The sequence below is a fragment of the Portunus trituberculatus genome, chromosome 15 (assembly GCF_017591435.1).
Source record: "Portunus trituberculatus isolate SZX2019 chromosome 15, ASM1759143v1, whole genome shotgun sequence".
NCBI lineage: Eukaryota > Metazoa > Arthropoda > Malacostraca > Decapoda > Portunidae > Portunus > Portunus trituberculatus.
This window is the reverse complement of record NC_059269.1, coordinates 15,433,910-15,461,128: the sequence shown is the minus strand read 5'-3', so window position 1 is coordinate 15,461,128 and position 27,219 is coordinate 15,433,910.

Here is a 27,219-nt window from a genome sequence, read left to right as displayed (position 1 = left end):
TGTGCTCTTCCTGAATGCTGAGAACCGCTTGTGTGGGTGTGGCGTGCTGGTTTGTCTGAGGTACCGCTTCCTGCCGCTCGCATCACACCTCAGCCGGCCGGCGCCTCTTTACCGAGAAACACCGGTGTCCAGGAAGAAGGAAATGAAGAAGAAGAGAAGAAGAATAAGGTGAAGAAGAAGAAGAAGAAGAAGAAGAAGAAGGAGGAGGAGGAGGAGGAGGAGGAGGAGGAGGAGGAGGAGGAGGAGGAGGAGGAGAAGAAGAAGAAGAAGAAGAAGAAGAAGAAGAAGAAGAAGAAGAGAAGAAGAAGAATAAAGAAGAAGAAGAAGAAGAAGAAGAAGAAGAAGAAGAAGAAGAAGAAGAAGAAGAAGAAGAAGAAGAAGAAGAAGAAGAAGAAGAAGAACAAGAAGAGCAAGAACAAGAAGAAGAAGAAGAAGAAGAAGAAGAAGCAAGAAGAAGAAGAAGAAGAAGAAGAAGAAGAAGAGAGAGAGAGAGAGAGAGAGAGAGAGAGAGAGAGAGAGAGAGAGAGAGAGAGAGAGAGAGAGAGAGAGAACTGTTACTCATAACTTAAACCGGAAGATGATTGTGAGTGCCACGTTCTTTGTCAGGAATGAAAGGAAAGAAGGACGAACGGAAAGAAGGAAGGAAGGAAGGGTGACTTGTCTCTTATTAATATGCTCATCTTCACCTGCGTGCTTCAACACATCCTGCCTGTTTGCCTCATTGCTGGCGTGGCGTGGTGTGGCGACCCTGAATCCCATGCGTCTGGGAAGTGAAGTGCCCTTGGCAGTGTTAGCTCATGACACCAAGAAGCATGAAATTCAAGGACAGATTTCGTTAGACGGGTGACGTGGCGAGCGATGAGGAAAGTAGGTAAATAAAGAAAAAGGGAAATAGAGAAAGGGAAAGGGAAAAAATGGCCGTTAGTGTAAGATAACGTCTCCAGTTTCCACTTTCCCTTGATACCTTTAACATCTTTCTCGTTTCCTTTCTCTTTCCTACCCTCCTCCTCCTCCTGTCCTCCTCCTTGTCCTCGTCCTCCTCCTGCCGTCATTCTACACCCTCCATTATCCCTTGACCGTTTATCCGTTCATTAGTTAAGACGACACCTGGCCGCCTCCTTCATTCATTACCTGCCTATCCCAGCCTTTCGCCCTTCACCCAAAACTACTCTCTCTCTCTCTCTCTCTCTCCCACACACACACACACACACACACACACACACACACACACACACATACTCTCCCTCTTTCTCTCTCTGCTGCCTCATCTTCCCTCTCTGTGGATGAGCTTCTTGTCCTTGGCGATTCCGAAAATGATGGTGAGTGTTTGTAGTGGTGATATATGTGATAGTGGCAGCGGTAGTGGTGGTGGCAGTAGTGGTAGTAGTGGTAATAGCAGTTGTAATTTTTGCGGGACTTCTCGTGATAGTGGTATAGTGAAACGAATGGTGAATAGTTCTTGGCTACAGTAGTGTCTCCTGTTAAGATAGTGAAGGAGGATGTTGTAGTGGTAATGCGTGGTGAACTGGATTGCAATGGTTATGTTCATTTTCTCGCCCTCTTCTCTCTTTTTATTTTCTAAGGATTTCAAGGTTGTATTTCCTATATTAGAAGACACAGAACACTGCAGCGTCATTATTAACGAAGCAATGTTTACCTCTGTGTTGTAATCTTCAGTTTGGTCATTTACAAGGCAACTTTTTAAGACGCTTTTGAAATGTTGTATACAGTTTTTATAAGTATATTTTTTGGGTGGTTTTCTTTATGCTTTATTTTTCCCTAGGCAGTAAAAATAAATTAAATAAAAACGAGAGACAGAGCCAAGTATTAGAACATATAGAAGGTAAAGTATGTAGTGTTTTAGGCTATCCAAAAGTAATGCTACCTGAATGTTCTCTTGTTCTCATTTACTGACATTGCACTAGTGAAGGAAATAGAACGAGCATCAGAGCACATGAAAGATGAGGTGCAGTGGCCAGGTAATCCAAAATAACGCTACCTTAATGCTCTCTTACTTACAATTTACGGATCAACATTGCACAAATAGAAACAAAGAACATAAAAAAGATCAGACAACAAAGAGTTTATATACGCTGGCGAGGTAATCCAAAGTAACACCTGACTATTCTCTCCCTGTTCTCATTTACACTATACAGACACACACACATACACACCTGAGTAACCTGCGTGCCATGTGCCCACCTTGGTTTCGTCTCCTGCTTGTCACTTTACCGCCTCGCATCTTTGTAACGGGAAGGTTTAATTCTGTATACCGACACCTTACTGCTTAGATCCCGTTACTGAAGCCTTATACAGGAGAAACACGCTAGAAATGGGAGGAAAAAAATGTCACAGTATAATCACAGGAAATGACAAGACACGCCACTGGAGCCTAACTGAAAGGTGTGATGGAAAAAAAAGGTATATTGAACGGGCAAAAAAAAAAAAAAAGAGAGAGAGAGAGAGAGAGAGAGAGAGAGAGAGAGAGAGAGAGAGAGAGAGAGAGAGAGAGAGAGAGAGAGAGAGAGAGAGAGAGAGAGAGAGAGAGAGAGAGAGAGAGAATCCAAACATATCCCAAATTCAACAAAATCAACATACACTACAAGAACACCACAACACTCGTCACTTCTCAATCTTCGCAACAGGAGCAACAAAGAGCTATGAGAGTCTCCGTTACGCCGGCGAGGAGGGAGGACGCTTTTTGTGCATTAGTGTGGCGTAATTTGGACTTTTTCCACCCCTTTGCTGATGGGAGGGGAAAAAAAAGTAAAAAAGAACTAACCTCCGGCGGTGGATCCTGACGGTTTATCACACTCATTCCACCCTTTCCTACACACTTACTCGACCCTGAACCTCCCTCCCCTATTAGGTCCCTGCCCCCCTGTCGTCCCCCGCGGCCATCATTACCCCTCAAGGTCACCAGAGGAGTGTGGGAGGGGAAGGAACCCCACCGAATACTTCTTTTTTCCTAACCTTTTTTTTCCCGCTTCTCTTTTGCCTTTTCTTCAGTGTTATTTTCTCAAGGGCACGCCGAATCGTCTGGCTGGCAATTGTGGAGCTGTGAATCAGACTGAATGTTGCGGTGGTTGGTAGCAGTAGTGGAGGTAGTGGTTGTGTAGTGGTCGTGGTAGGTAATGTGGGGAGTAACAGTGAGATAGTATACAAGATAACTACGATGGACAAACTCGATTGGGGAAAAAGGTGAAGAGGAGAGGAAAAAAGAAAATGAATGACTGCAAATTCTGAACGTAGCAAGAGTACAAGATGCAAACATACACGATAGGGAAGACGAGGACGAGGAAGAAAAAAAGAATGATTGCAAATATTGAGAGTAGAAGATAACAGTACACACGAACGCAAATAATTAAAAAAAAAGCGAGAGAAAGAAATGCCTGTGAAATTCTAGACGTGATTGAGAAGAGTATGAGTAAGAGTAACGATATACATAATACAGAATATTGAGCGGGAGAGGAAAAAAAGATAACAGTACACACAAAAATTAATTGGAGGGAGACAAGGAAGCAAGAGAAAGAAATACCTGTGAAATTCTAGACGTGACTGAGAAGAGTACGATTAACAGTAGAGATATACATAATACAAAGTACGTGCGACAAGCGACACCTAAAAGTAGACAAGGGTTTTGGTCCCTATTTCCTCTTGCGTCCTGCCACACACCCCGAGGCACCAACACCCGCGGACCCGCCGGCCGTTAAAACTACCGCTCTCACCCGAGGCTCGCCGTAATTACAGTAACACTCATCAAGCGGACCAGGTTTTATGCCGTTCGGGAAAAGCTAATCGTTCCTTGTAATTCCACGGGAGGAGCCATTTCACACACACACACACACACACACACACACACACACACACGAGAAGCAAGTATATATCTACGTAAAGTAACTCATTTCTCTATTTTCTAAGAGAGTGGATGCGTAAGGGGAAGTTATTTTTTTAAGAGTGACGGTGCAGGGCAAGGCTAGAGTCCCTTACTGTTACTAAACTAAATGCTGTTCTTTACATTCGCAACTGAAATCTTACGCTGATTGTCCTCGTTCACAGAATTCTCTCTCTCTCTCTCTCTCTCTCTCTCTCTCTCTCTCTCTCTCTCTCTCTCTCTCATAAACGTTACAAATACACAGCGAGAAAGTAACTAAAGATAACGAGGTTCTGGGGAAGATCACTGTCACTGGAGCGAGTCCCACGACCCAAGCAGCGGGTGGCGGCGTGCCTTCCAAACCGCCAGACGGGAAAGTGAAAGCACATCTAGGCAGGTGAGCAGCGCGGAGGTGCCTGAGGGCTGCCCTGGCGGTGGCGGGAGCAGGGAGAAAAGAGCCACACAGGAAGGGAAGGAAGGATAGATGGGTCGATAGGCGGAGGGGAGACAGACAACAGGAAATATGAAGCAGGTGTAAAGGGATCGTGAAAAGAGGAGGAAGAGAGCAAAGAGGATGTTAAGTAAGGATATGTTCGTCAAAGTAGTCAAGTGGAGTGAAGGACGCGGCAGGAAGTCATGAGTTTTGTGGTTAGTTTTACTTGTGCTAGTGAAAGGACGAGACGGGACGGGAAGGGGAGGCGAGGTTGGTAAGGTTGGTTGGTCAAAAGTCAAAGCGTAACTTTTCACATTCACCTTCACTGAGCTCTGCGTTTCTCTTTCATTTCAAGCCCTATGATCTTAAAATCCTCTCAGTTGTCAGGTTTTGTAAAGGGAAGGGAAGAGGCGAGGCTGATATATGCTAGTAGTGGTCACAAAACGACTATTCCTAATCTTATACACTCTATCACTTTTCTTTTCTTTGTTCTTTCATCTTAAGTCCGATGATATTAAAATCCTATGAATTGTCAGGGTTTATGAAAGGAAAGCAAGAGGAAGCGAGGTTTGTGTACGCTAATGATTGTCAAAAGTCGCTACCTAACCTGCCACATTCTCTTCCTATCTTCTTTGCGTTTCTCTTTCATCTTAAGTCGGATGACCATGTGAGGAGACTGTCGGTGAGGCGGAGGTGTTAAGAGTGAGGGAAAAGCATTGAAGATAATAGAAAAAATGCGGCACGTTTACAAGTTATTGACCGTGACTATTCTGTTTCCAGCCTTTTCACTTGACTTCAAATTCTGCAAGTCATGGAATGTGATTATCATATGGCTACGTGGCATGGAGTAAAAAATAAATGGTAAGAAAAACAACTAGGAAAATTCTTTTATCATAGTGAGCTAACACTCTTACAGAACTGTACTCTCAAACCTTTCAGAATTTTATCTCATCTTTTTGTAACTGCTGTGGTGGAAGTTACTGTGGGTTTCCAAGGTGCGTTCATGGTTCCAGTGATAGTTTAAGTATTCTACATCATCGTTGGGAGACACATCCATAGGAACCCAAGTGACCATATATGTGGCCTCTAATATACAATCCTTATTTAACAATTTACGAGTCACAACCGGAATTACAGCTTTACTGAGTCTTTTTTTCAAGCGTGTACTTATGGTTCTGTGAATAGTTTAACGAGTATTCTGCTTCTTCAACGGCAAAAAAACAAACAAACAAACCCATGAGAGTCCGAGTAATCATATCTTTCCCTCCTCAATAGAACTTATATAAGAGTGCAGAGAGTTTAAGAACATAAACCAAACAACAGGATTTACAACCTTACTATCATGTCTAGGAAACCGCGCGGAAAGCACTTTGTGGCCCCAAAACAATATATTTTCCTCGACATTTTGGACGTCAAGTTGTCTGACACCTGACAAACAGCTTCGTGTGATAGTGCTTCATGTAAAGAGATTGTTTCCTGACTAGTGTGAGTGGAGCTGGTTCCTCAGCCTTGGCGACTTTGGGGACAAGGTGTCTGGAAGTGAGAGGAGATATGATGTACTCAAGGAATATTCATAAGGGGAGATAGAAAAGGTAAGAATACAAATACGAGGATATTAACAGAGATTGCAGTGGCTTTCTAGGCAAAGACAATCGCACAGAAACTTGATACGCAGAAAGGAAAAGGGGTTCATAACTGGGGTTGGTACATGAAGGGAGATACAAAGAATACAATGAGAAATACAAGTCTAAGAAAATGAAAGAAGATAATAGTGATCTTCTAGACGTGGAAAACATACTGAGACGTAACAAACAAAAAAGAAAAGACGTCCAGGACTCAGGAAAGACAATAAAAGCAGAAAATGAATGCAAATACACAAGAAAATTAGCTTAGAAAAAGTCTAATGGCTTTCCACGTAAAGAAAATCATACAAAAACATAATTCATAAAGGAAACGTGTTCAAAAAAGTAAAAATAAACTGGCGTGTTCACGGAAGTAACTGCGTCTGTGGCTCGCAATTCTTAAACACTTCTGCGCTTCACCTTCACTATTTCAAAGGCTTTATTTAAATTTACACGATTTTTTTTAAGGTGTTTTACGGTTTAGAGGCTTAGTAGTAAGATTTCAGCATTATTAAATGGAGAAACACTCTTGACAACCCCGCTAATCATCTCTGTGGCCTTGGAAAATAATTGTGGTGAGAGCAAAGCGTTTCTGAATACGGCCCTGTGTGGCAAAGTTACCGTGACGCGTCTTAACATGTCACGGTGATAATTATGATGTTGAAATTATATTGTAAATTACAGAATACCTTTAATAAATAGAAAAAAAGAGGAGATGTGTTTTTAGGTAAACGATTGAAGGTCAGCTCCGTGTGTGTGTGTGTGTGTGTGTGTGTGTGTGTGTGTGTGTGTGTGTGTGTTAGTAGCATGTCATCGTGAGCCACCTAAGCACAGACGCTGGCGGGGATGGACCACACGCAATAATAATGTGACGACGAAAGTTAAGATATTACACATTAAACCATGATATTGAGTCTCCCGGAGTGGATGCAACGTTCAGTGAGAAGCGCAGACTAACTCCCTCTCCATTGTGCCGCCACTGTGCTTCTCCCTAAGGTGCCTTAATATCCCCACACGCTTAATAAGAAAACAGAACATAAGAAATAAAGAGAAGCTGTAAGGAACCATCAACTCTACAAGTGGCAGTCATCATCCGTACCCATAAAATTGTCTAATCTTCTTGCAACTCCTTCAGTACTACAATACGTTTTCCTATTCATTTTGCTTACTATTTAGTGATTTTATACAGCTTCAGAAACTCATCCAAGGATTTAAATAGTGAAGACTGTGGCCATTAATCTTCTGATCTCCATAGACTCTTCCTAATGTCAAGAAAATCGTCTAATCATACCCAAAACTAAAGGTAAAAATGGTTCCCAGTATTGAAGAGGTTAATAAAAAAACATAACATAATAAAATAAGAGAAGCTGTAAGAGCCATCAGATCTACACGTGGCAGTGCCTGTATGAAACATATTTCCACTATCATCTGTATCCATAAAATTGTCTAATCTTTTAAAGCTTCCTAATGACTAAGCACTAAGAAGCTGATTACCGAAACCATTTCATTCATCTATAGCACTCTGGGAACCAATTTCTTTTCCTTGGTTTGCAATAAAAAGGTGGTTAAGATTATGAACCCAAGCAGGAATGTGTGGGGCGGTGAGGCGGCTCTGTTCCCTCAACTAAGGAGTGAGGAACCGTTGGCCCGTGGGTGAGAGTGACTGGCATAAGGTGACGACAAAGAACTGAGGTTTTTACTTGTACCTTGTCGCCACCACCACGCCAGCCAGCACTGCACCGCCACACCATGTCCACTTTTGGAGTAACAGGGCAGTACCATCACCACTATCATCACTATCACCACCTACACTACTCCTATCTTCACTGCTATCCATCTTCTCACTCCTACTTGCAGCACCTCCACCTCCATTACTAACATTACTTACATTATAGTCTTTTTCATTTTAAGTAAGAGGGGATCCAGGCCTAGGGTGATTAAAAGTATGAATAAAGGGCTTATTGAAGGTGTATAAACAGAAAGGAGAGTTGAGGGCACGAAAATAAGACCATACACAATCTTAACGTTAGATTGTATGGACTGGGGGAAGAATTTTATTGCAGTCTCAGCCACGCGGACGAAACAATGAGTATATCCATCTTATCTACTCGTATCATACTTTATACGTGTTATGATGGTTAACTTACTGAAGAAAAAGAAAAGCTTAGGGTTAATACCTTTCGACTGCACAAGAGTCAAACATGTCAGCTTGTGGCCAATCCTTAGCAGGGGTTGAAGAGAAAGCACCACCAATCTCACCAGGGAACCACCGTGGGTCAGGATCAAATTCGCGCCATCACGATCACTAGCCGACCCCTTTACCACGTAGCTACCCAATCCCTACACTGAAGAAGAAGAAGAAGAAGAAGAAGAAGAAGAAGAAGAAGAAGAAGAAGAAGAAGAAGAAAAATAAGTAAAGAAATAAATAATAACCTATAAAATGAAATATGATCTCGTCACACACTAAAAACAAAGAAAATAAGAAAAAAATTACACATTTACACCAACCAGAAAGACATAAGAGTAATTACAAAGTAATATCAATTAATCAACTAAGCTCTCTAAATTTAAAAAAGAAAAGAAGAAAAAAAAATCATAAAAACACATGTGATTTCTAGTGAACGAAGCACATCCCTATTTTTTTCTTTTAGGTCAGTTCCTGGTACAGATATTGTCACAACCTTAAGAGAAAACACAGGGATGAATGGCAGACTTATCTAAACATTCATACTGACCGGAGTAAAAATAAATTCCCTTGAACACTGACTTCTGTTATAAATCAATTGTTTCTATGACCACAGTGGAAAGGAAAGATGCTTGGGAATACTTCAGCGGGAAAGGCAAGAACTGACATGATCTACAGGTGCTAGGCGAGTACCTGTTGAGAGAGAGAGAGAGAGAGAGAGAGAGAGAGAGAGAGAGAGAGAGAGAGAGAGAGAGAGAGAGAGAGAGAGAGAGAGAGAGAGAGAGAGAGAGAGAGAGAGAGAGAGAGAGAGAGAAAGAAAGAAAGAAAGAAAGAAAGAAAGAAAGAAGAGAGAGAGAGAGAGAGAGAGAGAGAGAGAGAGAGAGAGAGAGAGAGAGAGAGAGAGAGAGAGAGAGAGAGAGTGTGTGTGTGTGTATTCTAAGTTTGTACACTGGTTCATGAGTAATGGCCAATAACAGGACCGAAATGGCCTGGTAGACAAATTAGCAGCTTATCTTCCCTTCCAGATACAAACAGGTGAGAGGACCTTGTTGCCTGTGACGCGCACACCTCGCGGTAAGAGTGAATGATGTACTGTACGTACCAATGATATGAAATAAAACTACAGGGGAGGAAAAAAGCAGGAGTTGAATAAGCTTTGTGATGAGGAGTCCCTTGCCAGTGCTGGACGGCCTTTGAGGATTCGCGCGCCGTCCTGACTTGCAGACATTTTTCAAAGAGGGAAGTCTTTGAGATCGTCGACAAACAGAACAAATTTAATTTGCACTGAAAACAAACAATATGATAAATGAGAAATAATAGTTGCCTTTGAAAAAGAATGTGTGTGTGTGTGTGTGTGTGTGTGTGTGTGTGTGTGTGTGTGTGTGTGTGTGTGTGTGTGTGTGTATATATATATATATATATATATATATATATATATATATATATATATATATATATATATATATATATATCAGAGGGGAAAAAGGGAGACAGGTCTCTCGAGCGAGTGGAAAAAGCTCCTTGAATTTACGAGGCGCCCAAAAGTGCACGTGAAGCGAGCTGGGCGTCAGCGGCAGGTTGTTGCCGGGGGGGCGGCGGAGTGTTGGTGGCCAACATTTTTACAATTAAATGATGACGGGAAAAAGACTGTGCCGCGTGACTGTGGTGAAGCGCTGTCTGCACACCTTTAAAAACTTTATGCATCGTGAAACGTGAAGTAAATGATTCAGTTAACTTCAAAATATTGAAAATGTTCACGCGCTATGGTGCTTTATTGTTGAAATATCAAATAATACAACAAGGGGCGTGGAACTAAATTAATAAAAGTGACATTCGAGTCATTCACAATTTTTACCGAACCTCTCCCCTCGTCCCCTCAGCTCTTCCCTCCTCCTCCGCCCCTCCTGAGCTCCGCGCTACCCACTTTCCTGCAGAATTAAACCAGTCGACCAAGAAGTTTTGGCGGAAGCGACAGAGGAACTGCACCGGGAGAATGGGACGGTATTACGCTGTCGCTCGCCGTGAGTTACTGCCGGAGGCGCGACGGCAGGACGGGGCGGTACGGGGCGGGGCTGCTGAAGAGGAGGACTTCTGACGGGACTCCGCAGGAATAGAAATCTTAGAAAACTCTCTCTCTCTCTCTCTCTCTCTCTCTCTCTCTCTCTCTCTCTCTGTCTGTCTGTCTACCCCCCGCTGCTGGCTTTCCATCCCGACTCTTTCCACCGCTTCTTTCGCTAAGAATATTTCCGTCAGCCTCAGCGGATCACGTAAGGCGGTTGTGAGTTACGCAGCCATCGCGACTTTTGCGTTCTGAGGTGCGGCGATATTGAAACCTATAAATTCAGCCTCCGTGCAGACGCCGCGGGGGGGGGGACAGAGTGCTTGTGTGATGGAGGGTAATAGTACTCCCTTTGCTGCTGCGTGGTTCATGGCTAGTAGGTTACTGTCGGCCCTATTTACCCTACATCATACTCTGAATTCACGAGTCTCTACAGTCACGTCCTCCTCCGCCTGGTAATGGGCCTGCTTACCTCTCTGAGTGGCAAGATACTATGCTGTCCCTGCCTTGCGTTTCCATACTATTCTTCCATATATATTCAAACCACTTTCTTCTACGTCTTCTTGTAACTTCCTTAGATCAGCACTGGGCAGTTACGGAGGGAGGAGCTGCGGAGTGTGTGCTTGTGTGGAGTGAAGGACGAGGCTGTTAAGGATGACTTGGGCAAAGGAGTATAAAGGTAACGAATGGAGTTAAAGTAGTGAAGATACGACAAGACGTGCTCATAGAAAGTTTGGCGTAAAAAGGACGGGGTATTTAAGTTTACTGGCGGGAATTAGGTGAGTTTGTAAGATTCGAAAGAATAAAATTTAATCAACTTAAAATGACTACAAACACAAAGAGAAGGTTGATTTTATGTTAGTCATCCGAAAGAATGCTACAAAGGCTAGAATCAAGTACATTTATGAAAACCAGGAGGAGAGGATGACCTAAAGAGTACACACACGAAAATGGAAGGTTAATTTTACATCAGTTATCCATAAAAGTGAATCACTGGAGAGGAGGGGCTGAGTTAAAAATTTACCCTGAAATTTCGGCTACAGTAAAACAAAAGACTAAAGGAGGAACATTCTGTGAATTTTGGCAATGCACGTGTGGCCTCATTGTGGATCCTCGCTAGGGCCTCCTATTGGTGACTGTGACGCTTCCTGGCAGTGCTGAAGTGACATTAGCATTCCTTAATGACATGAGAACGTGAGGCATACTGATGAAACTGTGTTATTGAAGATCTATTCCACGCACACACACACACACACACACACACACACACACACACACACACACACACACACACACACACACACACTTCCCTCCGCTTTTCCTATCTAAAGAAAACACGGAAATACTCACTCAAAAAGCATTATTCCTGCAACTTAACACAATTCTGGAGAGTACAAGGCACACACATTGCTGGATTTCCATTTTTACACGGCGCAGCGTGAAATGAACACAAATCAGGTTAGCCCGTACCTCAGTTAGCAGGAGAGAAAATTGTCCAGTCAAAACAACGCCTCACTCCTGCAACAAAGGCGAAAAGGGATGGATATACAGTCACATGGAGGCGCTCACCTAATGCCTGGGGTCGTGGTGTGATGCTACAAGTAACTCCACATTCAAGTAATAATAGACGAGGAGGTCACTGCCCTTAAATGTATGACGAGGAGAGGCTCAGAGGTTAGGTGCTTTGATATAGGATTTGAAAGACGTGGGTACTGGAAGATCAAAGCCTGCTATTCCGTTGACTTTAAAGGTTATTCATGGGAACAACAAGAACACTAAACACTGCAGCACTAAAAAGAAAACTGAGCTAAAGTACGTCATTGTGTTATCCTAAAGCTTTATCTTGAACGATAGGTTTCCTCCATTATTCTTCCTACGATTTGAACGAAGCCAAACGAAAACACATCAAGAAGAAAGGGACCACTAATATATTAAGTGAGATTAGCCCACTAGCAGCAAATCCAGCTTGTCCAGAACACCATAGTAAGTAATACACTCCAATATTGGACTTTTACTCACTGATAGGCCATTTTAAACCAATAGAATAGCCTTTTCGAGCCCATATGAGTAACGTTTTATAAGTGCAACTCAGAGACTTCCCTTTTACCTGTTTATTTATTTATACAAACAGTACAGTAGTGGTCAGATTACACGTTCACACACGAGCAAAATAAACATTGATAAGGGACCGAGGAATGGACTTGAGGAATCGTCAGAAGTACTCACAGCATATCTTAGAACGTTCCTTTGAGAAGCTCGACTAGAACATGAGTCAACAAGCAAGGAGATTATTGTAAAGTATCCCCGAATTTCCTTTCTACGTTGTTATTTTTTCTTTCTTGATAATAAGTCTTGTATTTGTACTCTTTTTCTTTCATTCCTGCCTTCTACTTTTCTTTCTTCTTTCTTTAATCCTTCTTCACCTCTTTCTTTGTGCTTGATCTCTCTGTGTAAAGTCAGAGATGCAAGATAGTAAAGACAGAAGTGAAAGGAAAAAAATAGCAAAACACTGAAGAGAAAACTAAAATATAAAGCACTGGAAGTATCACAGTAGTAGAAATTGAGATCGACAAGGCATGCAACAGATAACAGCGAAGTAAAACCCTGACAGGCTGAACTCTCGCAGTGAGTGGCTATGCGCGGGGAAGACGGGAAGTGAAAAGAAAGAGAACAGACAGTTTGGGGTCACAACTTGTCGGGTGGTGGCACAGTGGCCTGAATAATAGTTAAGTTAAAGGTTGACTTAGGTTTCTATGAATTGATCATTTCCCTTTCTCACTCCTCCACCCCACACTGCACACTGAACACCTCCACCCACTTACATACAGTCACCCAACTACCAACCCACCCATCCATCCACGTGTATATATTATCTCTTAATCAGATTAACCAAGGTCACGATGCTACGGGTTTTTCCACTAACGAATTAGCATTTAACTGTCCTTCCTGAAAGTATGTAGTAAGCTGAGTCTCTTTTATCACCTACTACTTGCCAGCACAGGGTAAACAGAGCCTAGTCTACGTATGATTTAAAGGTATGTTTGCGTGTCCTCTCCGAGTCTTATCTAGTGTGGTATGTGCTGTATCACGTTTTCTTTGCCATCTAAGACTTCCCAGTACTCAAGAATCACAGTAGTTCACCTGATGTATAATTCAGAAGTACACGTTTGAGGGAGGGCTGTATACTGGATGGCGGGAGACAGCGGTAGTTTCGAGTTTCGGCGATTTGTGTGCATTAAATTAATAGTCCTTGCTATGAACTGTTTGCGTCCACCGTGCAGTATATTGACGAACTCTTGAGAGTGTGTATCTGTCTCCAATAAACCTGACCAGGCTCCCTCTCCCTCTCTCTGTCCCTGAGGCTGAGTGTGGCCGGGGATGCAGAAGTGCGGTAATGAAAAACGATGACGAGGTATTTCAATGTATCTGTACAAATGCCTGGAGTTATTAGCGACTCAACAAGGTCATGTATCGCCTGTTGCTGTTACGAGTGGGCGTTACCTCTGCCATCAAGTATATGCCCCCCAGAAATAAATAAATAAAAAAAGAATAAATAAATAAAATAAATAAATAAATAAATAAATAAATAAAACTGAGTCCATAATTCAAAACGCTTAAGACTCCTCATAATCTCAAAAGCCACATTGATGATTACTCGTCTTTTTCAAGGGTGTTTTATCTTTGTTAGACTGAAATGATAAAAGTATCTTAAAAATCTCTGAATCTGAATTATTGTTATCATTATTATCATTATTATTATTATTATTATTATTATTATTATTATTATTATTACTATTGCTCTTAGCTTCATTAATCGCCGTTGGGATCGGTCGCTCTTGTACGTTGTCATCAATAACTTCTGTTGAGTGGATTCTCTTTCTCCTGGCCTAGATGTCTCACGTAACACACACACGAACACATACACACACACACACACACACACACACACACACACACACACACACACACACACACACACACACACACACACACACACACACACACACACACACTCACTCTCTCTCTCTCTCTCTCTCTCTATATATATATATATATATATATATATATATATATATATATATATATATATATATATATATATATATATATATATATATATATCTCTCTCTCTCTCTCAAGCTACATCCTCTATCTAATTAATAAAGGAAACACACACAATACCACGTCTGTAACTTTATGAACGTATCAGGTCACTCGATGAGGAGGCAACATTTCAGCGCACAGTGGGATTATTAATTGCAGTTAATTATAATACGAGGTGACTTGCAAACACGGACAGTTGATTCAGGTTATGAGCTGCAACACGCGATAAGGAAGCCACGTCAACTATCCAATTTGGGCTCATCATAAAGGTGACGAAAACCAGTCAGTGTATTGCAGCAGTGGTCAGAAATAGAGTAACCTTCTGCTTTTGTTTGCACGGTGTATGTGTGGTAGATTCTCAACACAAGTATATAAGATTAGTGAGAATGCGAAAGGCAGTGAGGTGTAAGTGTGAGTTACTCGATTACTGATAGTGAGTAATCCCTTTGGCTTCCACTGTCTGCTTGTGGTAAATTCTCAACAGAAGTACATAAGATTAAGGAGAAATAACAGTCTATCATTCTTACTTAGCAGTGGAAGCAAGTGTTGTGTTACTCGATTGCTGAGTGAGTAACTTGCTGCCACTGTGTATATGTGACAGATTCTTAATGAACACGAGATTAAGGAGGATATAAAACACAGTAGGAGTAATTGCGATGCGTTACTCCACTACTCTCCGTGAATGGAGCACTGAGCACAAGGAATACAAACTCGTGGTGAAAAGACATCGATTATTGAGAGTGAGTAATTTTTTGCCACTGTGTATGTGTGACAGATTCTTAATGAACACAAGATTAAGGAGAACTGAAAACAAGTGCGGTGCGTTACTCGTCTACTCTCCGTGAATGGAACAATAATTGAGCACAATAAATACAAACTCGTACTGAAAAAAAACTTAACGCATCTATGAAGGACTCTCTGCGGATTAAAGGGCTTGAGGATTGAAGAAGAATGCAACAGACAGAGGGTATAAGTCTCGCGTGTTACTTGACAGTTGATCGTGAATGTAGGAACTGTCAAGCTTTGAAAAAAAAAAAAAAAACATACTGGAACTGAAAAAGACTTGACACAAATGCGAAGGAAAATATAATAGCAAAAAATCAGCGAATGCACGAGGTGAAATATAGAACAGCAGGTCGATAAATAGTGAACTTTTCTTTTAAGAGACCTACACTCAAAAGTCTGCTTCCAGTGTTGATTTATAGATGGAAAACTTAGCGCCGTGCGAAAGTTAAGGACTAATATCCACCAGGAATAATTACGCGGAGTATATCGCTGGAAATACACTTTATGATGAGTCTCACTGAATCTGATAGGAAAGAAATGAAGAGTGATGACTAGCACTGCGCTGAACCTGACTCCACGTTTCAAATTATTTCGCAGATTTCTTACCGTCCTACATTCATATGCTCTTTTTTTTCGAACAATATTTATATGATAGAGAGATTTTATTTGGGTATTTGTGAATGGAAACTCATAGGCCCAAAGACTAATGCACCGGGGAGGCTGATTATTTCATGGACATGAGAACATTAAACCCTTCAGTACCGGGACGCATTTTTACCATGAGTTTTGTGTATAATTAGACATTAGGAAGGGTCTATGGATGTCAGAAGTTTAATGGCCAGAGTCTTCACTATTTCAATCCCCATGTGATTTTCTGAAGCTGTATAAAATCACCAGATAGTTAGCAAAATAAATATGAAATCGCGTCTTGATATTAAGGGGGTTAAGGAAACTTTTTTTTTTTTTTTTTTCTCCTACTAAAAAAAAGCAAATAAGTAAAATAAAATAAACAAATGAATGAAAATAAAAAATGAAATAAGAAATAAAATAAATGAAAAAATAAAAAAATAAATAGATAAGTAAATAAAAAAAAAAAAAAAAAAAAAACCCACCGCCATCAACACCTACCAATTAATCCTACCCAGCAGTTACCTTGTTGATCATACACCTCTATGCAGACTGTAGACGTGATGCGAACTAATACATCAAAAAATATCAAACTCGTTACTTTAGCGACGTCAGTGAAAGAAAACTGTCAAAAAGTTAACACGTACACGGCAAAAGATTTTTTCGCCCTCGCAATGCGTTACATTAATAAAAGAGGAATATTTCGCCCCATGCGTGATTTTTGAACATGACAACGAGAGAGAGAGAGAGAGAGAGAGAGAGAGAGAGAGAGAGAGAGAGAGAGAGAGAGAGAGAGAGAGAAGAAATATGGCTTCCTTAGAGAGCACAAATTTCCGGTGGTGGAGTTACAAGTGGGTCAGCGGGGAAGACACGAGACACTTGCAACTTTCAACGTCACGGAGACTAGACCCTGATAGCAAAACCCATGACGCAAGCAGTACTCGCATGTCAAGCTGCAGTTAAGGCCCATCACAGCAGACTTTCAACTCCTAACTTTACGGAGACACGATCTTGATGGCAAAACACGTGATACAATCAATACCCGCATCCTCAGAAAACTCATTGATCTATAACCTTCGTGTATTCGTTCTTAAACCCTTCAGTACTGGAACGCATTTTTACCATGAGTTTGGAGTATGATTAAATGGTTTTATTGATATTAGGAAGGGTTTATGGAGGTGAGAAGATTAATGGCCACAGTCTTCACTATTTTAATCCCCCAGGTAAGTTTCTGAGCCTGTATAAAATCGCCAAATAGTAAGCAGAATGAATATGGAAACGCGTCATGGTACTCAAGGGATTAACCTCAATATCACAGAGGCAAACCACAAGATATTAAAAGTAGTAATCACATGTCAGGCTACTCGAAACATATCAGTCCTTACCCTCGTGTCTTCCTTTCTATTTCAGACTCGAGAACAGGAAAACTTTATCGAAACACGCAATACTAACAGTACCCATACGTGACGACCCACCAGTCCATACTCCGGCTGTGTTCCCTCCATGCGCTCTTATTGCTCCTCCTTTTACCCCAAAGTTGTCAGAGTGGCGGTGGCGGCAGTGCCATTAATATCCTAACGAAAAGGGAGTGGCGTGTTGCGGGGAGGTGCTCGCCGACGGCAACTCCCTGAAGTAATTATACGGAGGCTGGGCAGAGTGATGGATGGTAGGGCGCGCGGACCCCCCTATTACCTTGCTGCCCCCCATCCCCCCGCCGTCTTCGCTCTTCGCACCCCCAGCTCGCCTCGCCTCGTCTCTCTCAGAATGATTTCCTTGCTTGGCCGCCCTCATCAGCGCTTCCCCTCTGCTGCCTTCTGCCTTACCACTCCGCCACCAGTGTTCCTCATAGCCTCAACTACAGCCACAGCCGCCTCTGACACACTGACTCCTCCTGCTCCCGCCTGCTACTCTCTTGTCAGGGATACGCGGCTGATTATGAACTGAATACGGACGAGAGAGAGAGAGAGAGAGAGAGAGAGAGAGAGAGAGAGAGAGAGAGAGAGAGAGAGAGAGAGAGAGAGAGAGAGAGAGAGAGAGAGAGAGAGAGAGAGAGAGAGAGAGAATATACAAAAGTGAAAGTAGTTTTTTCTTTTTTTCTTTTTATCCTCACGAACTTTAGAGATGCAAATGCTATAAAGAAAACCTAACTATGCTCTTACCTTTTTCAGGGGATACGCATACATATCTCTCTCTCTCTCTCTCTCTCTCTCTCTCTCTCTCTCTCTCTCTCGGATCCTTATTTTGTTCATAACCTGCTTAGCTTTTCCTTTTCAAACACACAAACACGTGCAGTCCGGGGGAGCGTTACGATGCCACTTCTTGGGATGAAAGAATAGAGGAAGAAGGAAGTGGTCATTATAGGAGAGAAAGAAGACAGGACGGACATTAACGAGACGAAAAACCGGAAGAATAATATACTGAGGTATGGATATGAGAGAGAGAGAGAGAGAGAGAGAGAGAGAGAGAGAGAGAGAGAGAGAGAGAGAGAGAGAGAGAGAGAGAGAGAGAGAGAGAGAGAGAGAGAGAGAGAGAGAGAGAGAGAGAGAGAGAGAGAGAGAGAGAGAGAGAGAGAGAGAGAGTGTGTGTGTGTGTGTGTGTGTGTGTGTGTGTGTGTGTGTGTGTGTGTGTGTGTGTGTGTGTGTGTGTGTGTGTGTGTGTGTGTGTGTGTGTGTGTGTGTGTGTGTCTACTTGTACATGGGCATGACAAATTGATTGGCACACAACTTGCAAGACTGCCAAAAGGAGGAAGAGGAGGAGAGGGAACGGGGAAAGGAACGTAAAACAAGCTTGCCTCTCACACCTTCACTTGACTTCTGCCCTTTCACTTGCAACACGTTTCTCCTCACCAATACATCACCTCGTCCCCAGCCAGACCTTCGCTCCTGCCGTCTCTTTACTACGAAGGAAAACACTAGACGAGGTGCGAGTCTGAGTTTGAATTTTTGCTCACGATGAAAGGCAAGTTTGTGGGGCTTTTCAGATTTCTTTTTCATGTTATTCCTGGTTTACAAAAGTCTCGTGTTCAGGTGTCTTTTAGCTTACCTTTGTCCTTTTTTTTCAGCTTGGTCTATGTTACGTTTTATTCATTTTTTAATTGGATTTTTTACGTTGGTGTGTTCACTGGTTGCTTCCGTCTTGCACAATGTCTATGTTGAAATACGTGTACGGTTTTATCTTATTGAAAAATTGTGAAATGGCACGCACACACACACACACACACACACACTCTCTCTCTCTCTCTCTCTCTCTACGTCCCCCACGCTGCTAAAACCCTTCTCTAAAACCCAATGACCTTGTCTCGTTTACTTGATGACATGTAATTAACAACTAATTAGGAAGGAGGAAAGGCAATTTGTCAATCAGGAAGAGGAGGAGGCCATACCATCGCTCCCTCCTCCGCCTCCATATCCTTCTCTTCCCTTCCCTTCCTTTTCCACCAACAGCACCAACAGCACCACTACGTTGAGAGGGCTGAAGGTGTTTACTAAGGGCGCTGAACCATATGACAATGCAATCTTTAGGAAACGCGTTCTAAGAAAAATCTCTTAGCGTTGTATTCATTATCATTTCATTATTATCATGAAAAGTCTATCGGATTTCCAAAAGATTCATTGTCCTTTATTATTATGTTACACACAAATTGCTTCTTTCCATGCATACTAGAAACGAATTTTACTCTTTTCCTATTCCTTCATTAGCCACGAGAAATGGACGTGAAAATAGGCAAGAGAAGCTTAAAAAAACGTGTTGGTCCCAGCATAAAACATTCACACATATTTCCATTTATCATCCAAGTCCATATGTGTCAAAATTGACCTTCTATGTAAAATTTAACCAAAGGAAAGTCAAGGGAATGTGGCAATAACAGCTTCAAAGGACGCGTGGTGGTCAGAACTAAATATGATTATTATATTCCATGTTATGTTGCCTTTATGGTGGCGTTACAATACCACCAGGCACTCGGAAAAGAGAGTAATAGCATGTGTGTGTGTGTGTGTGTGTGTGTGTGTGTGTGTGTGTGTGTGTGTGATGGCAATAGGAAGTTGATGTGTGTGGCAGTGTTAGTTTTTACATAAACGCGTATGTTCATTTGGAAAAAAAGGCTCCGTTACGTTTTCTGTGACTGAGAAAATAACTTAAGTTTATAAAATACCGTATCTTAATCGTTGTGGTTATGAAAAACAATACGAGTGGTGGATAATATGACACGCATTTTATTTTTTCTAGGGTACATGGTATGATAGATCAAGATTTTCAGGCACCATGCTCTGTGGTACGTCCAGCTCTGCCTCGCTAACTGATGTGAAGTCGCACTAAATGTATTTTTAATGAATATCCTGTTTTTTTTTTTCTCCCAGGTTTCTTTAAAAATTGTGAAGCGAAATGTTAGATAATTAATAAATGTGGTTGTTGTTGCTGCAATTATATTATTCATAATACTTACGCAGAGAAAAATAATATACTAAATAATGACTTACGAGCACGAATGCAAGTAAAAAGATTATAATTGCATGTATGTAATCAAAAATATTGTGCGTTAATTATATTTGTTTAAATATTATGGAAACCCCAACATTCATATGCGAAACTACATTAAACACCAAACAAATTAGAATAAAAACTTGCTTGCTACATCGGCAGTAAATTTCCATCGTGCACTTATACATTAGATTCAAGGCCAAGACTCGCCACTGCTGATGTCAGTCCAGTGGTGCTATAGAGCCGCGGAAATTTCCTTACCCAGCCCGTTCAGTTTTTCAGTTCGTAATCGCGATTGGTTTATCCTTAACGCGTCTTTCATCGCTCCCGGACAGTCTTCCATCGACACTTCAGGGGCCACGTATTCAAAACGCGCCCTATGGAAAGGTACCTTTGGCAACGGTAGGCCACAGGCTCCATTCCGCCATTTCCATATTCAAAACATCTCAAAGGCGCCTTTGGCGGATGCTTGCAATAAAAACCATTATCCAGAACAAAAATAAAGAAGAAAGTGTACTCACCAATTCACACGTCCACTCTCAAGCACCTGAAATGACGAAGAATTGAAATGTAGAGATAACCAATGACTCTGCTTTTAGAGATAGTTATCAAAACAAATTCTATACAAATATATCAAAACATGAATGTATAAATGTAATATTCTTTCAAACAATATGAAACTTAAAAAAAACCCATTAAAATTCAAATAATTTACCAAATCTTCTACACCAATAAAAGGAGAAAAGCAACCTTTCCAAACCAAACAAATAATCTCTTTGTCCTTTGCAAATAGTCTTGATGGGAGGACAAGTGTTTTATAATACAAGTCATAGTGTTAGTAATTAAGCTAAGGAAACACCATTCACCCCTTATCCTTTATTTACTCTCGAGATAAGCAGCAGAACAGCGTTAATTATTTAATATTCCAAGAGGGGAAGAGAAACTTACTACCATGACATTCCTTTCTTTTAGTTATTCCCCATCCATTTCCTCTTATGCAAAAACGAGCGATACAAGCGAACACTTCAAAGGGCAATATCCGTCCTTTTTTTCCTCCCCTTTCCTGAGATCAACAGTCAACAGGGCATGGAAATTCTCATATACACATTGTAAGGGCGTAGCTCATTGAGGTGAGGGTGAAGTGAGGGTGTGCGTGGTTAGAGTTTCACGTTATTACATTATGGTGTGTTGACAGTTATCATGCAGCCACTGACTCTCCCAGCTCTCCTACGTGTAATCGCAGGATGATATGTATCTAAATTTACATGTCACGGAAATTAATGTAGTTTTGAGTGAGCAGATGCCATGTTGCAATTATTGTGTGTGTGTGTGTGTGTGTGTGTGTGTGTGTGTGTGTGTGTGTGTGTGTGTTCTACTCATTCCTGCTACAGGTTGATGTGCTAGAAAACTACATCCCTGACACACACACACACACACACACACACACACACACACACACACACACACACACACACACACACACACACACGTTATCGGCAGTAACAAAAAGAGGTAACATTTCGGCGGCAGAATCTTGCATTAGCCTTCTCTCCTTGTTCAAGTTTGGAACACTTCTTTCCCGTCTCGCCTCCAATGAAAAACTTTTGTTGAGAACGCCCATTAACACTACTCTCTAAAGATAAATGGTCTTCCTTTTATTTTCAAACTCATTAAACTTTATTTCAATATACTCTGTTAGCTCCCAGGAAATCTAACTTCTTATTTGAAGTAAACATGTGAATATTTGTTGCCAGCAATTTGTCAATACTAAAATCTTGAAACTGGAAATGCTTTATGGAAGAAAAAAATGCATAAATAAAAGTCTACGCAAGAGAGATAATACTTTCAGTCCATCAGTGGTGAGTGAATAATGAACATCCTACTAATGGGAAACTAAATGGAACACGAAGCACGATGTGGTTAGATAAATACGCTGAAAGATTATATTATTTGTTCTCTTTTCTAGTGTTAAGAATATTCGTAAGATTTTCAATATACATTACAAAAAAAAAAAAAAAAAAAAAAAAATTGGATGCGATTCTATTTCACTCCAGAGTCATTAAATCGTTCCTTTTACTAGCTTGTTACCTTCCATTCTCATATTGCGCTGCTTGTTAAGAATGTTAGAAGAAATCTTAGTTTACGAGGCACCAAATATGATTCGATTCTTCTATCTCGTGTATTATATCATTTTGCTCCACTTCCTAGTACCCTATGAACTGTACTATGCCTTATTGCGTGTTATGTCTTCAGGGAAATCCCAATGAAAGGAATTACAATGTGAAAAAGTTATATGACTACTTCCTTCCGTCACTATTTGTTATGTAATCTACCCGAGGCGTGTGTATGTATGTAGTCTCAGGAACATTAGTCTTCTTGTATCAACACGTGTTTAAAAGTTCTCCAGCAAATTAGAAAAAAATGTACTCGCAAGTTCTTTTAATACTCCCTAATAGCGTTTCTCTCTTTCCTTTTTTCCTTTCACTTTGTCACGTTTCCACGAATGGAGAAAAGAATATTAAAGGAAAAGAAAGTCTCTCATGTTACTTCCGGATAGAGTTCATGTCATATTCTAATCGTAAAAAGCTTTTCTGAAAAGCAAAGCCAAGTAATTTTTCAACAATATGGAAACTGAACACTGAATGTATTACGTTATCTGACACTGGACACTGTTGAAATACACATAGTCTAATAAACATCCCTGATTGAGAGGAGTGATTTGAAACTTGACATTGACATAATATACAACCCAGGGTGATTCCTGAAAACACTCACTGACTGTCGCAATGATAATCTAAGGTCACAGAATATCAGACGCACATATGACAAACAGCTCGTCAGGTAGCATAGAAAAACATTATTTTAACCTTTGTTTTAAATGTCTGAACCAATATTGGCATGGGTGAGTCCTCTGCATGTTTACTTCAGTGATAAGTAATGTTCAAAATTGCCACACGCCCCACACTCCAAAACTAATGAAAGCTATTGACAAATCTCATCCCCCAAAAATGTTGTTTATACACAGAATCCGATTCCATATTGCACTTTGTATCATCCTCTACATAAATGTAACTGTAGTGTGTGTACTTATAATCTGCAATGCAAAAACACGATTTAAGCAAGGTCACAACAGCTGCTGCGTATATTTCATGAACGTTGCAATAGTTTTATCTTTATCTGTTGCGCGTTTTTACATTCAAAACTCTCTCCTTTCCTTTTATACATGTAGTAGTTTGGATATTAACTTTTATATCATGTTCCGTTTATATAAATGTCCACCCAAACTCTTAAAAAAATACGGTTACATGTTTTCGTTCTTATTAACTGTTAGGTGACTACTTTAATCACACGTCATTTCGTCTTTTCTACTTTTCTTCCGTTCCGTTTCTTTGCCGTACGTGAAAGCGACGAAAAACGTATAGTGTGATTCAATATTCATCTATCTATTCAAACTATATTATGAATCTATGCATTTCCTGGTATTGTACATCTTCCTGAAAACAACTAATGAATAAATAATCAGTTGCATTCAGTAAATCCCGTGAAATATAATTCTGATCTTTATTTCGTGTAGTTTAGTAATGTCAGTGTTTCCTTAGTAAATCATTATTGCTGCACGGGGCATTTTTATAGATTTCCCGGGAGAAAAGACAGAAAAATGAGAGTGGCGCGTCGTGCATAAGAGTATTACTTCCCTTTGCTAATTATGAAGCCACCAAGAACCTGCGAGAGAGAGTGATTCCTTCGGTGATACTTAACTGAGCGGCCTTTTCAATACACAGTTAATAGAAAAAGACATTCAGTGATCCCATGCTTTACTTTGGCTCAACTTCATGAAGTAAATATGACACTTGCAAGGGAGTGAAACCTGTGAGAAAGTTAATAATTATGAGATCTGTTACAGGGACGCTTTTCAACGCGAGTCATGGCAAAACAATAATTACACATTATAAATCAGACGATCGAATGGTTTGTTTTTCCTTGCCAACTTTAAAGAAATGACACTTGTGAGACTCTGCACAGCCAAGCATGTGTAATTCTTCCATTGATATATCCACAAAAACATTCAAAGCTCATATAGTTGAAGTTAAAGAAATAAAAACCTATAAAAATGTTCACAAAAAGAAAATCTATTGAAGTTTACAAAGTGCACAGTCGCTAAATGCCACAAAAAATATTTAAGCCCAGTACTTTTTTTGTTGGCACTGGAATTACTGAATACATGGAAATAACATGAAGAGCCTCGTGCACACTACCTGACATGAGGAGGGCGAGGGTAGCATGTCCAAGGGAGCGAGGCAGCTTTCCACCTCACTGCCCTCCATTGCTAAGTTTAGGCCACAATGAATTAGTGACTCAGGTGGCGGGTTGTGTTATCTCTTGAAGACTTAAGATGAAAATGAGCTTACGAATGATTTAGTAGTTTATAAGTAATGCGGTGGTGATACAGAATACAAGGAGACAGTTCAAGCCAGCAGTTGATTAAATTTCTGTGTGTTTCAATAAGAAAAGTTAGAATTATTACTGTCCTATGATATTTCACTTCTTTTTCTTCCTTCTTTTCTCTTTTCGCAAACCAGTTCGCTTGCTTTTCTCTAATCTTATTCTTAAAGTTTGCTTTTTCCTACTTGCTTTTGAAATACGCATTCTTTAGGTCATGTTTTTACACAAGTTCTCTCTCTCCTTTTTTTTCTAATTTGTTTATGTGTTTCCATTATATTCCTTTCCTTTTAAATCCAATTTCTCATACTTTAAAAACCATTCTTTCGCCCTGTCTGTCATAAAATAGTTTCATGTAAAATCTAAGCAACTATCTTTTGTCTCAAAGTGTCATAGGCTCTATTCTGCCTTTGATTCTTTCACTAAACTTATTCAGTTTGTAAATCCTTTAGAAAAAATAAAAATAAAAAGCTACCGCATCTTTCTTTCATACCTTTACTTTTTTCTCCTTTCATCGTAAGCAGCTTAGCACATCCTCCTTTCACCAGTCATGTTTTTTTTCTTTATTCTCTCATTTGTAATTTGTTTTCTTCATATTCCAAAATTTACCACATTTTCATTCTCTGTCTTTGCGTTTTAAGCTCTTTGTCTTTTTTAGTCCCTTGTAATTTTCTCTTTCTTTATAACCCAATCATAAACTTATTTTCTTCATACTTCAAAGACTATAATGGTTTTCCTTGTATATTTTCTGGTCCTGGTATTAATTATCTTTGCCTTTCGTAAGCGGCTTTTCCATTTCGACATTCCAAGAAAATAAAAACGTTACATCATTTTTCCCTTATTCCTCTCTTCCAAGAACCTTCATTTACCTTCTGTGTTTGCAGGAACCATATACTTATTTTTTTTCTAAGTTTTCTCCTTATCTACAAGAAACTTACTAACGCCATACACAACATGTATCTTAGTATTATTTTCTTTCACTTCTTCATAACACTTTCCTTTTTGTTTTCGCTGTTTTACATTTTCCTTCCCTCCTTTCGGAAGCTGCTTACACCAACCCTGATTTTGCTCCAGCGGTTATAGTTTGTCAATATAACCTCGATGCAAACTGAGAGGCGTAAAGATACAGATTATGTACCAGTTCCGTGATGTGCAATGGTGATAGTCTGCATTCATTGTCAATACTATCGAGACTAAGCACAAGACCGATGATGCATAATAATCGCCAGGTATCACAGATGAGAGAGGCTTCCTTATGTTACCCCCTTGAAATCTCAATAACCTTCACTGGTGGTAATTAATCTAGTCGAAATCAGACGCCAGCTCTTTGGAATACCGTCTGTCATCCTCATTACTTTTATACTTCCTTATGTTCGAATTTGATACTTCCTTTGATCATTAGCGTCAATCCAAACCTCTAAAACTTTATTTAAGTTTTAGAAAGTTTCCCTTCGCCCTTCAAGCACTTGGTTGGGTTGAAGTTTCAGATGAGTTGTCCTTAAAACACTTCATTTTCTTTATTTAAGTGCCGCGAAACAACTTGTTTTCTCAAGGATCCATTAACTAGAGGAAGACTACACTAATGCTGAAGTTTCGTCCTCGCTTTAGCTAAGAACAGGGATGAATAATAACATGAACTTTAGGAGATGCAAGACTAATACACTGTACAAATCACGCATATTCTTGTAACAGCACCGAGGCAAGCAGTCTAACCGGGATATTACATTCATAACCTTAAAATATGTTTAGTGGAGGACAATCCTTTACTCAGCAATTTCAACAGCGAAGGACAGGGACGGGAAGGGAGCAGAAATTCACATAATACTGGAGGAATAATTAGTATCTTTCCTGCCTGTCTCCACCGTGACCTTGGCCTGACGTGGAGAAATTCGTGATTCTCTTTCTGGTTTGGGGCTGGCTGGATGATTAGTGTTTAAATCCATATTCCCAGTGATAATATAGAAAATGTCCACACACACACACACACACACACTCCGTAGTTTCTCACTCTTTTCTAAGATACATCTATTCTCCGTGTTATTTAGCCACGAAAGGCCACACCAGAAGAGACAGAAGGAAGGTCCAGAACTAAACTTTCATGCTGCTATCGACCCTCTGACCTTTGCCTCTTACACTACCCAAGAAAGGCCGCACAAGGAATCCGCATCTCACCAAACCTAATTATCTTTCGGGAGAAGAACACAGACACAATACAATGTCCATGAACTTTTGTCGTCAACAGCAAGCCTGGGATAATGTTGGAAGTACGTCGATTGAGGGAAAGTTTTGTCCAAGTTTAGCCATCACTGAGCAGCAGGAGACCAGTTTGCTTATTCCCGTGTATAGAAATGCCAAAAAGAAGTTCACACACTCTTCCTCCTCTAATCTTCATAGGCAGCAGGAGAGCTTTCTTATCTACTGGAGTTAGCGTCTCATGAAAGCTATCTTACTTACTTTAGTATAGATTGGATACAGAAAAGAAGTTCCCAAATTTTTCCTTTTCAGATTTTCATAGGCAGCGGGAAAGCTTTCATACCTGCTAGAGTCTCATGAAAGCTAGACTGGTTGCAGAATAAACTTTAAATGCATCTCAAAAAATTCAAAACAACT